Source organism: Pongo abelii, chromosome 18 (assembly GCF_028885655.2).
Source record: "Pongo abelii isolate AG06213 chromosome 18, NHGRI_mPonAbe1-v2.0_pri, whole genome shotgun sequence".
NCBI classification, from domain to species: Eukaryota; Metazoa; Chordata; class Mammalia; order Primates; family Hominidae; genus Pongo; species Pongo abelii.
In genome coordinates this window covers 67,872,130-67,886,305 of record NC_072003.2, presented here as the reverse complement: position 1 = coordinate 67,886,305, position 14,176 = coordinate 67,872,130, and the positions used below count along the sequence as shown (strand labels likewise).

Below are 14,176 nucleotides of genomic sequence, written 5' to 3'. Positions count from 1 at the left end.
AAATAAGATGAACTGGATAATAACTACTTTGAAAGAAATAAATGACTACAACAACAAAATACTAACAGAAACCGATCAGAAAAAATAATAGCTGTAATTCCATGGTGAAAATTATAAAAGAATTAGAAAACACCTGGAAGTAGTAATTGGCATTAACAGAAACAAATAGAACAAAGAAATTAGTGATGTTGAGGATAAGGTAAGACACGAAACCTAAAATGTAGACAAAGAAAACAGAGGAGAAAATAACTGATTTGGAAAATGGAAAATGGTATCACAGCCCTGAAGTAGGCCTAAAAGAGAGAGATGAATGGATGAGGAACACATAAAGGGGACATCAGAAAGAAATAATATAAGAAAAGTTTCCAGAAATGAAAAAACAGCTCAGCCTAGAATTAAAGAAAACACATTGTGCCTTTCAAGTTCAACACTGAGGGAAAGAAATAAGCATTTGCTAGTGTAAATTTTGAATTATAAATTATCCAACAAGTTGAAGTGAAGGGAGATATGTTCTTCTGACATTGGGTAAGAATGACAAGAGAACTGACATCACAAATATTGAAGACAAGATGAGCCTCAAAAAAATGTGCAATTCTGACTGCACAAGTAGATTCTAACCACATCAGTTATGCTCCTAAACAAGACGTGTTCTCTACAAGTAGGGGAAAACAAAGTCTTGTAAAAATTAGGGGAAAGTTGTGCACAATTGTACTTTTTTAAAGCAAAGGAGAATATCTGATTTTTACAAAAATATAAAAGAGAAAAGCTATCTTATATAACAAGAAATTAGAATTAGCATGGACCAATTGAAGAAGAAAGAAAGAATAAGTGATCTGACAAAATGTAGTCACTCCCAAGAGTCCGCCTACACTCTAATATTCTCAAACCTGCTCCAATCCAGACCTCAACTCTGAGTTCTGGGTCTGAAGATCCCAGTTCTGTCTGGACACGTCTATGCAAATGTCACCCAACACCACAAACCCTGCCTTTACCCATTCACCCACCCCCACTGCCAGTGAGCAACTTCACTAGCCACACAGTTACCTGAACCAGAAGACCTCTGAATAAATTCCTGGTCCATTTTCCTTTTTGTTTTTTTTTTTGTTTTTGAGACAGAATCTCGTGCTGTATCGCCCAGGCTGGAGTACAGTGGTGCTATCTCAGCTCACTGCAACCTTGACCTCCTGGGTTCAAGCAATTCCCCTGGCTTAGCCTCCTGAGTAGCTGAGACTACAGGCTCGCACCACCACACCCGGCTAATTCTTGTGTTTTTACTAGAGATGGGGTTTTACCATGTTGGCCATGCTGGTCTTGAACTCCTGACCTCAAGTGATCTGCCTGCCTCGGCCTCCCAAAGTTCTGGGATTACAGGCATGAGCTACCATGGCCAGCCTCCTGGTCCATTTTCATGTTACCCAGGTACCCCTTGGTCCCCATCCATTTGTATAAGTCTGTTTGGGCTACCATAACAAAATACCATAGACTGTGTGGCTTAAACAACCGAAATTTAGTTTCTTACAGGTTAGAGGCTAGAAGTCTGAGATCAATGTTCTGGCTGATTCAGTTTCTGGTAAGGGCTTTCTTCCGGGCTTGTAGACAGCTGCCCTCTCACTAAGTCCGCATATGGCTTTTCCTCGGTTCGTGTGAGCACTTTGGCATCCTTTTTTTTTTTTTTTTTTCAGACAGCGTCTCATTCTGTCACGCAATCTCAGCTCACTGCAACCTCCACCTCCCGGACTCAAGCGTGCCTCAGCCTCCTGAGTAACTGGGACTACAGGCGCACATCACCATACCCGGCTAATTTTTGTCTTTTTAGTAGAGACAGGGTTTCGCATGTTGGCCAGGCTGGTCTCTAACTCTTGGCCTCAGGTGATCCTCCTACCTTGGCCTCCCAAAGTGTTAGGATTACAGGCGTGAGCCACTGCACCTGGCCTGGCATCTCTTCTTATAAGAACGCTAATGTTATCAGATCGGGGCCCATCCTTATGACCACCTTTAAACTTGATTACAAATGCTCCTCAACTTATCAGGGTTACATCCCTATATGCCCATCGTATGTTGAAAATACAGTTCCTTGAAAATGCATTTAATACACCTAAACTAGCAAACATTATAGCTTAACCTAGCCTATATTAAACATGTTCAAAACACTCACATTAGCTTACAGTTGGTCAAAATCATCTAACAAAGTCTGTTTTATAATAACTACTAACATTTTATAATAAAAAATTAAAATAATAAAAAGAAAAGGTCAAAATTCAAAGTACAATTTCTATGGAATGTCTTATTACTTTTGCACCATTGAAAAGTTGAAAAATCTTGGCCAGGCACAGTGGCTTATGCTTGTAATCCCAGCACTCTGGAAGGCCAAGGCGGGCAGATCACCTGAGGTCAGAATTTTGAGGCCGGCCTGGCCCATGTGGTGAAACCCTGTCTCTACTAAAAATACAACAATTAGCTGGACATGGTGGTGGGCACCTGTAATCCCACCTACTCGGGAGGCTGAGGCACGAGAATCACTTGAACCTGGGAGGTGGAGGTTGCAGTGAGCCAAGATGGCGCCACTGCACTCCAGTATGGGTAACAGAGTGAGACTCTGTCTCAACAAAGAAAGAAGAAAGTTGAAAATTCTTAAGTCGCACCATCGTAAGTCAGAGACCATCTATACTTCCTTAGAGCCTCCATCTGCAAATGCAGCCACACAGTGGGTTTAGGGCCTCAACATATAAATTTGTTGGGGACACAAACATTCAGTTCATAACACCATTCTACCCTCTTAGATGTCCCCCAGATATATGACCCTTCTCTCTTCTCACTGCCTTGGCCCTGCCATCTCCCTGCTTTGCCTACTGCACTGGCCTTCCTGCTTGTCTCCCCTCCTGCCCACCCCATGCTCCCTGTAGAATTATCTTTCCAAATGGATAACTGGTCACTGAATGCCTAAAAAGAGTTGTCACCAATATCATCTCATCTAATTCTCCCAACAGCCTTGCAAAGTAGTAGAAACCCAAGGCTCAAAGAGACTAAGTGAAGGCCCAGTGTTGCCCAGGTCCAGATTTGAACCTAGATTGGACTCTGAAGTACACAGTCTTTCCAAGTGTATCTTCCACCTTTGTAGTCCAAACTTCTGAAAGGATGTCAGGTCCACAATATACACAACAATTAATGACTGGCAGATGAATGGGCTTCATATGTAATCATAACTTCAACTTCATCTTCTTCAGAATTTATAGTCAAGTTGATCTCCCTTCTGAGTCCAACTAACAGAGATCCAGGCCCTCTGTTTTGCTGCTTCTTTGGGGGAAATGAGGAGTTAACATTTTGTTAATCAAAATCAAAATGTGTACTTTCCTGTTAAAGACAACTCCCTCATGTGACTTCAATTATTTACTAGCACAGTTATTTGCACTTTTAAGGGCAGAACTTTTTTAAGCACAAAATGACGAACTACTGCTTTGTCTTAATTCCCCATTAGCTTATGTCCTAATCTTTGTTCACTGAGGTGGGGGCACTGTCCCACTCACTGGAATATCAAGTCGAACCAACCAGGTGAGACACTCACCACCCTATAGTGTTACTCGGAGACCTAGGAGGTTTGAAGGGCAGCTCCTCTCACCAGCCATCACTAGCAGCTACTCCGGGATGCTTCTGCACCTCTCCCCCAGGGTCTCACCCAAATGCAGACAGGCTGCCTGACCATGCCTGTCCAACCATGCCACCCCCCCCTTGCCTTGGTGGTGTTGTCAGAGGTGTTTGAACTGGGGCAACTCCATCTTGAATAGGTGCTGGGTAAAATGAGGCTGAGACATGCTGGGCTGCATTCCCAGAAGGTTAGGAATTCTTATTCTTTGTTTGTTTATTTTGAGACAGGGTCTCACTTTGTCACCCAAGCTGGAGTTCAGTGGTGCCGTCACAGCTCACTGCAGCCTCGAACTCCTGGGCTCCAGCGATCTTCCCACTTCAGCAGCTCAAGTAGCTGGGACTACAGGCATGCACCACCACACTCAGCTAGTTTTTGTATATTTTTTAGAGACAGGGTTTCACCATGTTACCCAGGCTGGTCTCAAATTCCTGCGCTCAAGAGATCTGCCTGCCTAAGCCTCCAAAGTTCTGGGATCACAGGCGTGAGCCACCACATCCAGCCTAGGTTAGGCATTCTTAGTCACAGGATGAGATAGGAGGTGAGCACAAGATACAGGTCACAAAGACTCCGCTGATGAAAACAGGATGCAGTAAAGAAGCTAGCCAAAACCTGCCAAAAGCAAGATGGTGACCAAAACAACCTCTGCTTGTCCTCACTGCTCATTATATGCTAATTATAATGCATTAGCATGCCAAAAGACACTCCCACCAGCACCGTGACAGTTTACAAATGCCAGGGCAATGTTCCAGAAGTCATCCTGGGTTTTATATGGCCTAAAAAGGAGAGGAACCCTCAGTTTCAGGAATTGCCCTCCCCCTTCCTGGAAAACTCATAAATAATCCACCCCTCGTTTAGCACACGATCAAGAAATAACCATAAAAATAGCCAACCAGCACCCTCTGGGCTGCTCTGTCAATGAGGTAGCCATTCTTTGGTTTCTTCTCTAATGAACTTGCTTTCACTTTACTGTGTGGACTCTCCTGTGCAAGGGAGAACTCTGAACTCTCCTGTGCAAGGTCCCAGAACCCTTTCTTGAGGTCTGGATCAGGACCCCTTTCCCATAACACTGGGGGCTTAAAGGTAACCCCTTTACTAGGGTTCAGTCAAGATTTTTCCCCAAGGTGAGCAGCTGCTCTTCACTCTCACTCACCCCAAACTTCAACTGTAGCATGAGGCTGGGAGGCCCCAGGTCTGCATGAGGTCTGACACTGACAGTCAGATGGAAGGCTGTGTGACTTTGGGTACATTACTAAACCTCTAGGCTCCAGCCTCATCGAAGGTACCTGGCCCCAGTATCACCATGTGGGTAAATAAATCAACCTCCTAGGTGCCAGGCCCTTAGCAAACATTATTTCTCCACCTGTGAAGTCAGTGTTATCCTCATTTTAAGAAGGCAGAAACTGAGGCTTGGAGAGAGGCCCCAGGGAACAGGTCCATCCATCTCCACAGCTGATTCTGCTACAAAGGAGAGGTGGAGGTATCCAGGAAACTGATCAAGCTCAGTGCATCTAGGGACGTCTCCCGTGGAGCTGCACATCCATCAGGGGTCACCCCAGGTGCTGGTCTGTGGTCTTGGGGCCTGTGGGATTGAGGCCTCCTGGTGGACAGGCAGGCAGGCAGGAGCATGCTTGGGACCACTGCTGGCTCCAGACACTGCCTTGCTGTGCTAGGTAAACGGCCCACTTTCCACACCCGCCCCCCAGGCCCTCCCTGCTCTGCTCCCACTGCCTATTTAAGCCAGAGGCCTGATTCGACCCAGGCACAAGCCAGCTGCTGGAGCCAGGAGAGCAGCACTGCAGGCCCTGCTCAGCCGGGATGAAAGGTTCTTCTGTTTCACCATTTCCTACCGGTGCGTTTTGAATGATGACGCTGAGCAGGGTTGGAGCAGGAGCTGATTCTGCTCGCCTGGGAGTATATTGAGATGGGTAGCTGACAGAGGGAGGCTCTGATTGAATTTTTCCCATTTCTAATCCCTGACTTGATGTGATCTTATTCTCAAAGAGGGAAAAAGTCTGTGGTTCGTGAAAGGATAGGGGGAGAGCATATTTCAAAACAAGGCCTGGCTCAGAATATCAACGATCTGACATGTTTCTCTTTTCTTTGAGAAAAGAGAAGGGCCTATAATTTCAAGGTTGTCGAGATTCCATTTCCCCTCAGGAACCCCTCCCTAAATAGTCAGTTCTTGTCATTTAATTCTATTTTGAAAAAAAACATGCAGGGATTTTTCAGAAGAGTTGGTGAGGCATGGGAGTGGGGTGGAGAGTGGGGAGGGGGCTGTGCAGCTGGTGGGGGACAGTTTGGGAAATGTCAGAGGCCAAAGATCCTGCCTGACAAACTTCTCACTCAGGGATGAGAGGTGAGCTCCTCCCCACTTAGAGAGAGGACAGTGGGGGCTGGGAGTCACACAGGCCCAAATGGCTCAGGAGTGGCCTGCCTCCTTTATGTTAATGCCAGATGCTTGCGAGCCTGTGGCCTGGGTCAGGTCAGCCCAGCAAGAGGGTGAAGGACAGAGGTGCATGCAGGTTGTCAGCCAACTGTGGGTGAAGAGGCAGGAGTCCTAGGGACAGAGGACAGGCCGGGACAGCAGGTCACCCTCTGCTTCCTGGCAGGCTGGACTCCCCAGGCTATGGGTGGGGAGGGATCCTGTCAGGTACTTGGCTCTGAGGGCAAAAGCCAGGGTGTCCACACGAACATAAGGGCTCCTGGGGAAGCCAGGTCACCGCGTGCAGAGCGTAGACCTGGGGGGCTCTGGCTTCCTTCTTCCCACTCTGATCTGGCAATATCAAGTGCCGGTGCTCATTTGGTCCTGGCCGTGGCCATCCAAGATCTTGCAGTGGCCCCTAATGTTACAGAGGAGGGAGCCTCTGAGGCTCAGAGGTTAAATGACTTGCGCAAGACCAGTGGCCTAGACCAGAACCGGGTCTCATTGGAGCCCAAGCCTTTTCTGTGCAAATTCCTAGTGAGAAGGGAGCCAACTGTTTGCTGTGAAGGAGACGCTCCTGCCAGCACTGCTGCTACATCTTCAGCTAGAGGACAGAGAATGGACGGGGCCTCAGCTTTCAGATTCTTCTGAAACACTTAGTTTGGGTGATTTGCAAAATAAGTGTACCTAAGGGATGGGGTGTGAAGAGTGATGGGTCACCCTACTCTGGATGGAGGGGTGGTAAGAGGGCTTTGGGCCAGGCCATGGGACTGGCTTAAGAAGGTGGAGCACGCAAGGACAGCCCTGGCTGTGCTAGGCATTGGGCGGGGGCTGCTGAACTTGAAAGCAGAGACTGGGCCTGAGACAGGCGGTGGGCCCTGGAGCCAAGGATTCGGCAGGTTAGTAGGGACGAGGCCTGGGACTGGGCCAACATGCTCAGAGAGCTGCCTAGGGACAGGGATCAGGGGCAGGGCCAGCACCTGAGGACAGGGGCGGGACTAGCGGGCAAGGGCGGGGACTACAAACTGGGACTGGGGCCCAAGTGTGGAGGGCAGTGTCCCCAGAGCACAGTGCCAGGATCCCTCACCTCAGTCAGCAAGAGGAGCCAGTGACATCGTGTCCAAAGGCCTAGGGTCACATGAGTTCCCTCCCAGCTGTCCCCTCCAAAGACCCCGCTGTGTTCACAAAGTGTCCTGCTGAGCCTCCCTTCCACTGACCTGCTCCCCCTTAGATAAGGGGGGAGCCACCAAATCCTTTGGTTCCTCTCGATGTTGCTCTTCCTCCCCTAATCCACCCCATCCTGGTGGCCACTGTCCCTCTTCCCTGGCCTGGGTTCAGCTCTCCCCTACCCTCGGTATCTTAGGGAAGCAGGGATTGCACAAAGCTCCCAAAGCTCTGATTGTTCTGGTTCTAACTATCAGATTAAACCTGGGCCCTGCGGCTGGAGCTTTTGAATTCACCTCTTCCCCACCCTCCACCTTCACCCCGCACCCCCTGGGCCTGGCCTGGGTCCCAGTGTCGATGTGGAGCGCTCATCCATCCCACCCTCAGAGTCCTCTCCTCTTGGCAACCCTCCTCCCTGAAAATCCGTCACACAAACCTCGGGCCCCACCCACTGGGGCTGCACTTCGTCCACTGGAACTGCCGGGCACACACCCTCGCCCTGGCGATGTGGAGGGTGTGGCAGTGCCTCTGGCCGCAGGTGAGGCCCCTTGGCCTTTGTACCTGGCTCACCTGTTCTGGGCTGCTTGGTGGCTGTCAGGTGAGCTCTGGAGATTGTTCCGGGCACCCCTGTGAACTGATCATCTCCTTTCAGGTCTGCAGTGACAGCTCTTCTTCAGAGAGAAGGACAACAAGGTCCCAGTGGCCCCTCCTCAGGTAAAACCAAGGTTTCTGGAACCAGAGGGTGGGGTGGGGGTGGGTAAGGGAGTGCTCCAAGCCTTTCCTCATGGGCTACTTGTTAGTATTTTTATAAAGAGATGCTGTGTGAGATTAAGAAAAGGCTCTCCTGCTTGTTAAAATGTTTGAAAACCACAGCTCTGGGGTAAGCAATCTGGAGCTGGCCATCCAGGTCCCATCCTGAACCTGACTCAAGTGGAGTGCAATACACCCAATCTATGGAGAAAATACTAACTCCCTCCATATATGGGAAAAGGATTTGAAGCAGCACTTCATAAAAGAAATACAAATTAAGCATCCTGAAAAATGTAACCAGATACCACTGCCCACTAAACTATCAAAAACTTTATTATTATTATTATTATTTTTGAGACCTCTCTGTCTCTGGGGCTGGAGTGCAATTGTGCGATCTCAGCTCACTGCAACCTCTACTTCCTGGGCTCAAGTGTTCCTCTCACCTCAGCCTCCTGAGTAGCTGGAACTACAAGTACACGCCACCACGCCCGGCTAATTTTTGTGTTTTTTTGCAGAGACTGGTTTCGCCATGTTGCCTTAGCTGGTCTCCAACTCCTGGGCTCAAGCGATCTGCCCGCCTTGGCCTCCCAATGTGCTAGGATTACAGGCATGAGCCACTGTGCCCAGCCAAAATCACATTTTTTAATGTTAAAACCCAGAGTTGGTAAGGATGTTGTGAAACACATATTCTCAAACAATCAGTAAATTGACAGAACCTTGGTAGAAAGCAGTTTGGCAATATGTATCAGAAGCTTTAAAGTTTACTGAGTAATTCTACTGTTGAATCCAACCCAAAGAAGTAATTCAGACTGCTGGCCCATTCTCAGGAATAAAAGCAGAAACTAGTGACCCCTGACAGTCAGGAGCCTCAGACTAGGAGCCAAAACAAGACCACTGTAAGAACCCACTCCTTCTCAAATATTGACATAATAAGTGTTTTCAGGGTTGCCAGGGTGGTCACCAGGCTGGGGGCAGGGAGATTTGGGGATCCAAGGTGGTGGTGACTGGATGGAAGAAAAAAAAGGGAAATAGATGAGACCAGCAGCTCGCAGGGAGGGAGGAAGAAGATCACTGGCGTTTTCACCAATGGCTCAGTGGGGGTGGGTGACAAATGTAACCTTCAGGGGACTGAAAAAAGAGGCAAAGGTCTTGTTTTGTGGGAATCGAGGAGGGAAAGACAAGAAAGACAGTGTAGGGAATGTTACTCTTCCCCCAGAACTTGTCCTAGAAGTAAGGGTGGTGCTGGATGCTGCTCATTTACATATTCCTGGATATGTTTGCATATCACTTATATTCAGCCTTGGCAAGAAAAGTAGAGAGAAAAAGGAAATTGGAGTCAGGTGACTTGGCTGCACCTCTCAGGGACTGCCATTTACTTCTCTGAGTCTCCGTTTCCTCATCTGTAAGTGGGGCCAGCTGTACCCATTTGGGGTAGTTGTGCAGTATAGATGCACCCCCAGTGTGAAAAGCATATTTTTTGAGGTGTGTGCTGGGTGACGCCTTCTCTGATGTCCCCAAGAGGTGGCTGTTACTCCTGCATTTCTGATGCTCATGTCCAATCTCCCTCTTGTCTTTGCCATGGACTGGCTCATAGCTGTGTCCCTGCTTCAGGAGAGAAAGAGAAAGGATGGAAGGGAGGGAATGAGTTTGAGGTCCCAAGCAGGCTGCAGGTGGCCTCAGATGAGCCCATTCTGGCTGCAGCTCCAGGTCAGCAGGGGGCAGGGCTGCCACTTGTTCTCGGTCGGCAGGGGTTCCTATTACCTGCCTACTCTACACACAGCTAGGGTCAGGTGATGGAATAAAATACTGAGTGCTTGCGAGGGGAGTCGGGGGGCACAAGCTTTGTTCTCTTCATCTGGCCTCAGAGTTAGAAAACAGAACCCTCATTCCCTGGGACTGGAAGTTGGGATGGTGGGGGAGCACCTTACCCCCCAACCCCAGGGCTCCACATGGGCAGGGTCCCTGGTCCTGCAGAGACAACCCACAGAGCCACACACACAAGGCTGTCCCTCCTTCTGCTTTGAAGGATGGAGTTTGCTGACATAGCTTGAGTCTCCTGTCTCTCAGTTCTGTTTTTAGCTTGATAGATCTGAAGGTATCAGATCTATCAGGGGCTGGTTACCTCCCTTTCTAGTATGCAGCCTGCAAGTTTGTGCAATACATGCACAGAAACACTCAGTTATCAAGAGAGAAAGGGCCTGTTTGGCCTCATCCTAAGGTCCTCTAGTTATCCCAGGGGCCATGGGTGGACTGGCTGAGTTTTGATGAAGGGATCTTCTCTGTGAATCTTGAACCTTGAGCTCCTCTGCTGAGGCCACGTTCCTTCACACAGATGATGGCTGTCAGGGAACAGCCCCAACAGAAGTGTGGAGGCCTGGAAGGGCACAGTGGGGGACTGCTCGGGTCAGGGTCCCTGGAGCTCCAGGAGCAAGAGGAGACAGAGGAATCAGGCCACCAGATATAGCCTGCCCTTCCCTGCCTAGGTGCCTGGGCAACCTCCTGGAGTCCGCAGGCACTACAGAAGGGCCATAGGGGAGCAGTGTGGTATGATGTGTAGTTTAGAAAGACCCCACCAGCTGCCAGGTGGGCCAGAGGAGGGAGACGAGGTGGAATCTGTTGCAGTGTCTAGGTTGGAGAGGGCGAGGCCTGAACTGGGATATGGCTGTGGGAATGGATCCAGGGGACTAGGGGGCAGAATTGTGAGCTGGGAAGAGGAGACAGGGTATGGAGGAGGTCCAGGGCCCAGAACTACTTGGGAGACAGAACTGTGTATGGGAAAGTGCGGGGGGAGGAGTAATAAACTTCTAGAGGAAGATGTAGAGTTGTCAATCAAATACATGTGGTCAGAGATCAGGAGATACCTGGGCTGGCTGTCACCTGGAAACAGGTGACCCACAAGGGATCAGCCGAGAAGGGAGGGAAAAGGCAAGAGAAAGTCCAGATCCTAAGGAGTGGGCAGGGGAGGGGCTCTGAGGGATCCTCCAAGGGCCCTGAGAAGGAGCAGTCCCATGGTGCGGGGAGCAAGAGGACGGTGCCAGGACCAAGGGACAGCAAGTGGAGAACAGATGAGGAACGAGCCTCTTACACCTCCGGTTGGGCCTATTTCCTAAGGCCAATCTGGTTGAAACTGCATGGACTGTTTTCTCAGAGGTGCTGACCTCTGTTCTGGACATTTTCTTTCCAAAACTTTACCAAGAAAGTCTAGTGAGACACTCTGTCTTCCTTTTCTCTTGTGGTGTGCGAGGGAGGGCAGGCAGCCTCAGGTGGGTTGCCACCCAGACCCCCAAACAGCCAGAGGGCCACTCAGCCCTCCTGGAGTGCAGGACACAGATGCAGCCCGCATGCTCTGAGCAGAAGGGATGACTTGAGCCAGCTTGCTCTGCACAGTGTAGGTCGGATGCTATCCGGACAGGCTAAGCATTGAAGTTAAACAAACCTGGCTGGGCGCGGTGGCTCAAGCCTGTAATCCCAGCACTTTGGGAGGCTGAGGCGGGTGGATCACCTGAGGTCAGGAATTCGAGACCAGCCTGGCCAACATGGTGAAACCCCATCTCTACTAAAAATACAAAAAAAAATTAGCTGGCACATGCCTGTAATCCCGGATACTTGGGAGGCCAAGGCAGGAGAATCACTTGAGCCTGGGAGGTGGAGGTTGCGCTTGAGCAGAGATTGCACCATTGCACTCCAGCCTGGGTGACAGAGCGAGACTCCATCTCCAAAACAAAAAACAAAACAAAACAAAACAAACAAACAAAAAACTAACTGGGGGCAAACTAAGTGAATGCAGGGGATCCTCCCCTCAGGCCCGTGTTCCTCAGCTGCCCCTCCTGGAGGACGCCTCCTTGTCTGCAGTCAGTGATCTGGTAGTCATTACGGTCTTCAAAGGCATGGCCCTGTCAAGGCAGGATTCCCTAAGTGGCTCCACCTCCCTGAGTCCACTCTCAGTTCCCTTTCTGTCCCACTACCACACCTGTTCCTCCCTTCCTCACGGCTTGCTCCACCCAATACCCACCACCTTCCTATGTCCACACCCTCCCTAGGGGACGCCCCACCCTCAACTATACACAACTAGGAGGTAAAGCCTCTGCTGCCGGAAACCCTAGGCCCTTGCCGTGCAATACCCTGAGCAGCCACTGTGCTGCATCTGACTCGCCCAGTGCCCCCAGCCTCCCTGCTTAACAGCTGCTGCCCAGCCCTGCCCCTGCCAGCCCTGGGTGCACTGTCAGCCAGCCAGATCTGGCAGTGTTTTGCCAAGCTGGGCCTCTGGGCTTTGTCTCTATCTGAGCCCACCTTAAAGGACCCCCAGTGTTGCCTCCTGCCCCTCCCCTACAGGGCTGACTTGGCCCCTGTGACCAACCCATACCCTGACCCCTGGCAGAGGTTTCCGGTGGATTTACTTCTCCACGTCTACGGATTTACTGTGCTACCTGTGTCACCAAAGCAACTGCTTCTCTGAGCAGAAAGTTTCCACTACAAATTAAAGATTAAGACCCAGCCCCCCTGGTGCTTCATGGTGCTACAGGAACTTGGGCAGGTAGGAATGGACTTTTTTAGGCCACTCTGAGGGGGTGAGGAGTGAGCCTTCCGCCTGGCCTGGATTCAGGACAAAGGAACATCATTATTCTTCATTATCCTTGAGAGCAGGAAGAGTTGGATTGGATTGGAGGGTAGATCTGGCTGTATTCTTGAGAAACTGCGAGCTGTCCGTAATGAGGCTTGTTTTCAGCATCAAGTAAGTGGACTAATTACACAGCCAATCAGAAGCTGTCCTCTATTGGTCAGGATGGGATGGGTCGTGCGGTGGTTATAATCAAAGGTTTTCTTCTTGCCCACACTACATGTGGGTTAGCTGGGGCCCTGCTCCGTGTCTCTTCACCCTGGACTGAGGCTGACGGAGCAGCCACCATCTCCAACACTGCAGGTCAATGTGGCAGAGGGAGAGAGCTCTGGAAGGTTCCACATCTACTGTTTGAGTACTTAAGCGCAGCAATACCCGAGATCACTTTCACTCACAGCTCATTGGTCAGAACTCATCACGTGATCCCACCCAACCACCAGAGGATCAGGAAGTGCAGTCCTACCTCTTGGCTGGACATCAGGTTCCAGGTGCTCCAGGGGCCAGAGGAAGTGAGGCAAGAGTCCTGTCTCGGGCTTGGAAGCAGAGGTAAACTAAAGGGAAAAGAGCTCTGGTCTCCCCTTTCAGATGTACAGCAGCCCTTGGTTGGGCCTGAGCTGGGGCATCCTCTCTCAAAGGGGAGGGTGTTCTGGCTGGTTCTCTTGAAGCCAAGGGCTTTCATGGTGCCATGTGTAGAACAGTGGCCTGGGGTTAGAGGTCTCCAAAAGGGTCCAGGATGGGGCCTCAACCCTCAGCAGTGAGGCCTCGCCTCAGTCCAAAAAGCCCAGCCGCCTGGGAGGGTGAGTGAAATGCTGACACCTGATTTTATTTACTCATTCTCACTCACTTGCTTTTTAAGCTCTGCATAAATTTTCCTCTAGGACTCAGTTTGTTAAATGTTCTTTGCATAGAAAACTTTAGACTGAATGTGAAATGATTCCCTTCCGAAGAATGTTAGCCCGTCTGTTCTGTTTTAGGAAGGTTTGTCGTCTTAATCTGTGTTCTCTGGTGCCTTGAAATGCCTACACATCATGCAGTCGGCCAATCCGTTCCAGAAGGAAATGCTGTACTTGAAATGCAGCCGACACAGGGTCTGCCTAAATCCTAACATTTGTGTGGACTTGTGTTTAAAATTCTACTCCCACAGAAAGTATGCTGTCATCCCCTCTTAAGTAAAGCATATTCCAAGCCTTGTTCGGCTCATGAACCATTAACATCAGCCTTCATGTTAGGGAAGTAGGGACTTGGCTGGGACAGAAACCTCAACAGCAGAACCTGAGAGAAGCAAGGCCCTCCTGGTCTCCTTCTTGTGAAGGGCAGAGGTGGCGCTGAGGGCAGAGGGCCTCCTGAGGATGCAGGTGGCGCTGGTCAGCCAGGACCAGGTGACGTGACCTGCTTTGGTGTTCCAGGATCCCTTGCTTTGGCGACTTGCAAGGCCCAGCCCAGGCACAGGCCTCAGCACCCAGGCAGGCTCAGAGCACTTGAGGTTGGAGGCCTTGCCTGGCTAGATGCTCAGCTGTGGCCTGTGGCCTCCTGATTCGGGACTGCTCCAGTTCGGCCCCGGAGCTGCCTCAGGTGGAGG

The 14,176-nt window shown here is 50.1% G+C and overlaps 1 protein-coding gene across 2 annotated transcripts in view; it reads left to right on the top strand.

Annotated features, from left to right (window-relative positions):
• Positions 1 to 14,176, top strand: part of SMPD3 (sphingomyelin phosphodiesterase 3) — an 89,958-nt gene that overhangs the window by 54,065 nt on the left and 21,717 nt on the right. Inside the window, exon 2 of one of the 2 annotated variants that reach the window (XM_024233760.3) lies at positions 7,882 to 7,943. The exons of the other annotated variant lie outside the window; for it this stretch is intronic. The gene's annotated coding sequence lies outside the window, so the exon portion shown is untranslated. The remainder of the gene's footprint in view (positions 1 to 7,881; positions 7,944 to 14,176) is intronic. 2 annotated transcript variants of the gene reach the window in all.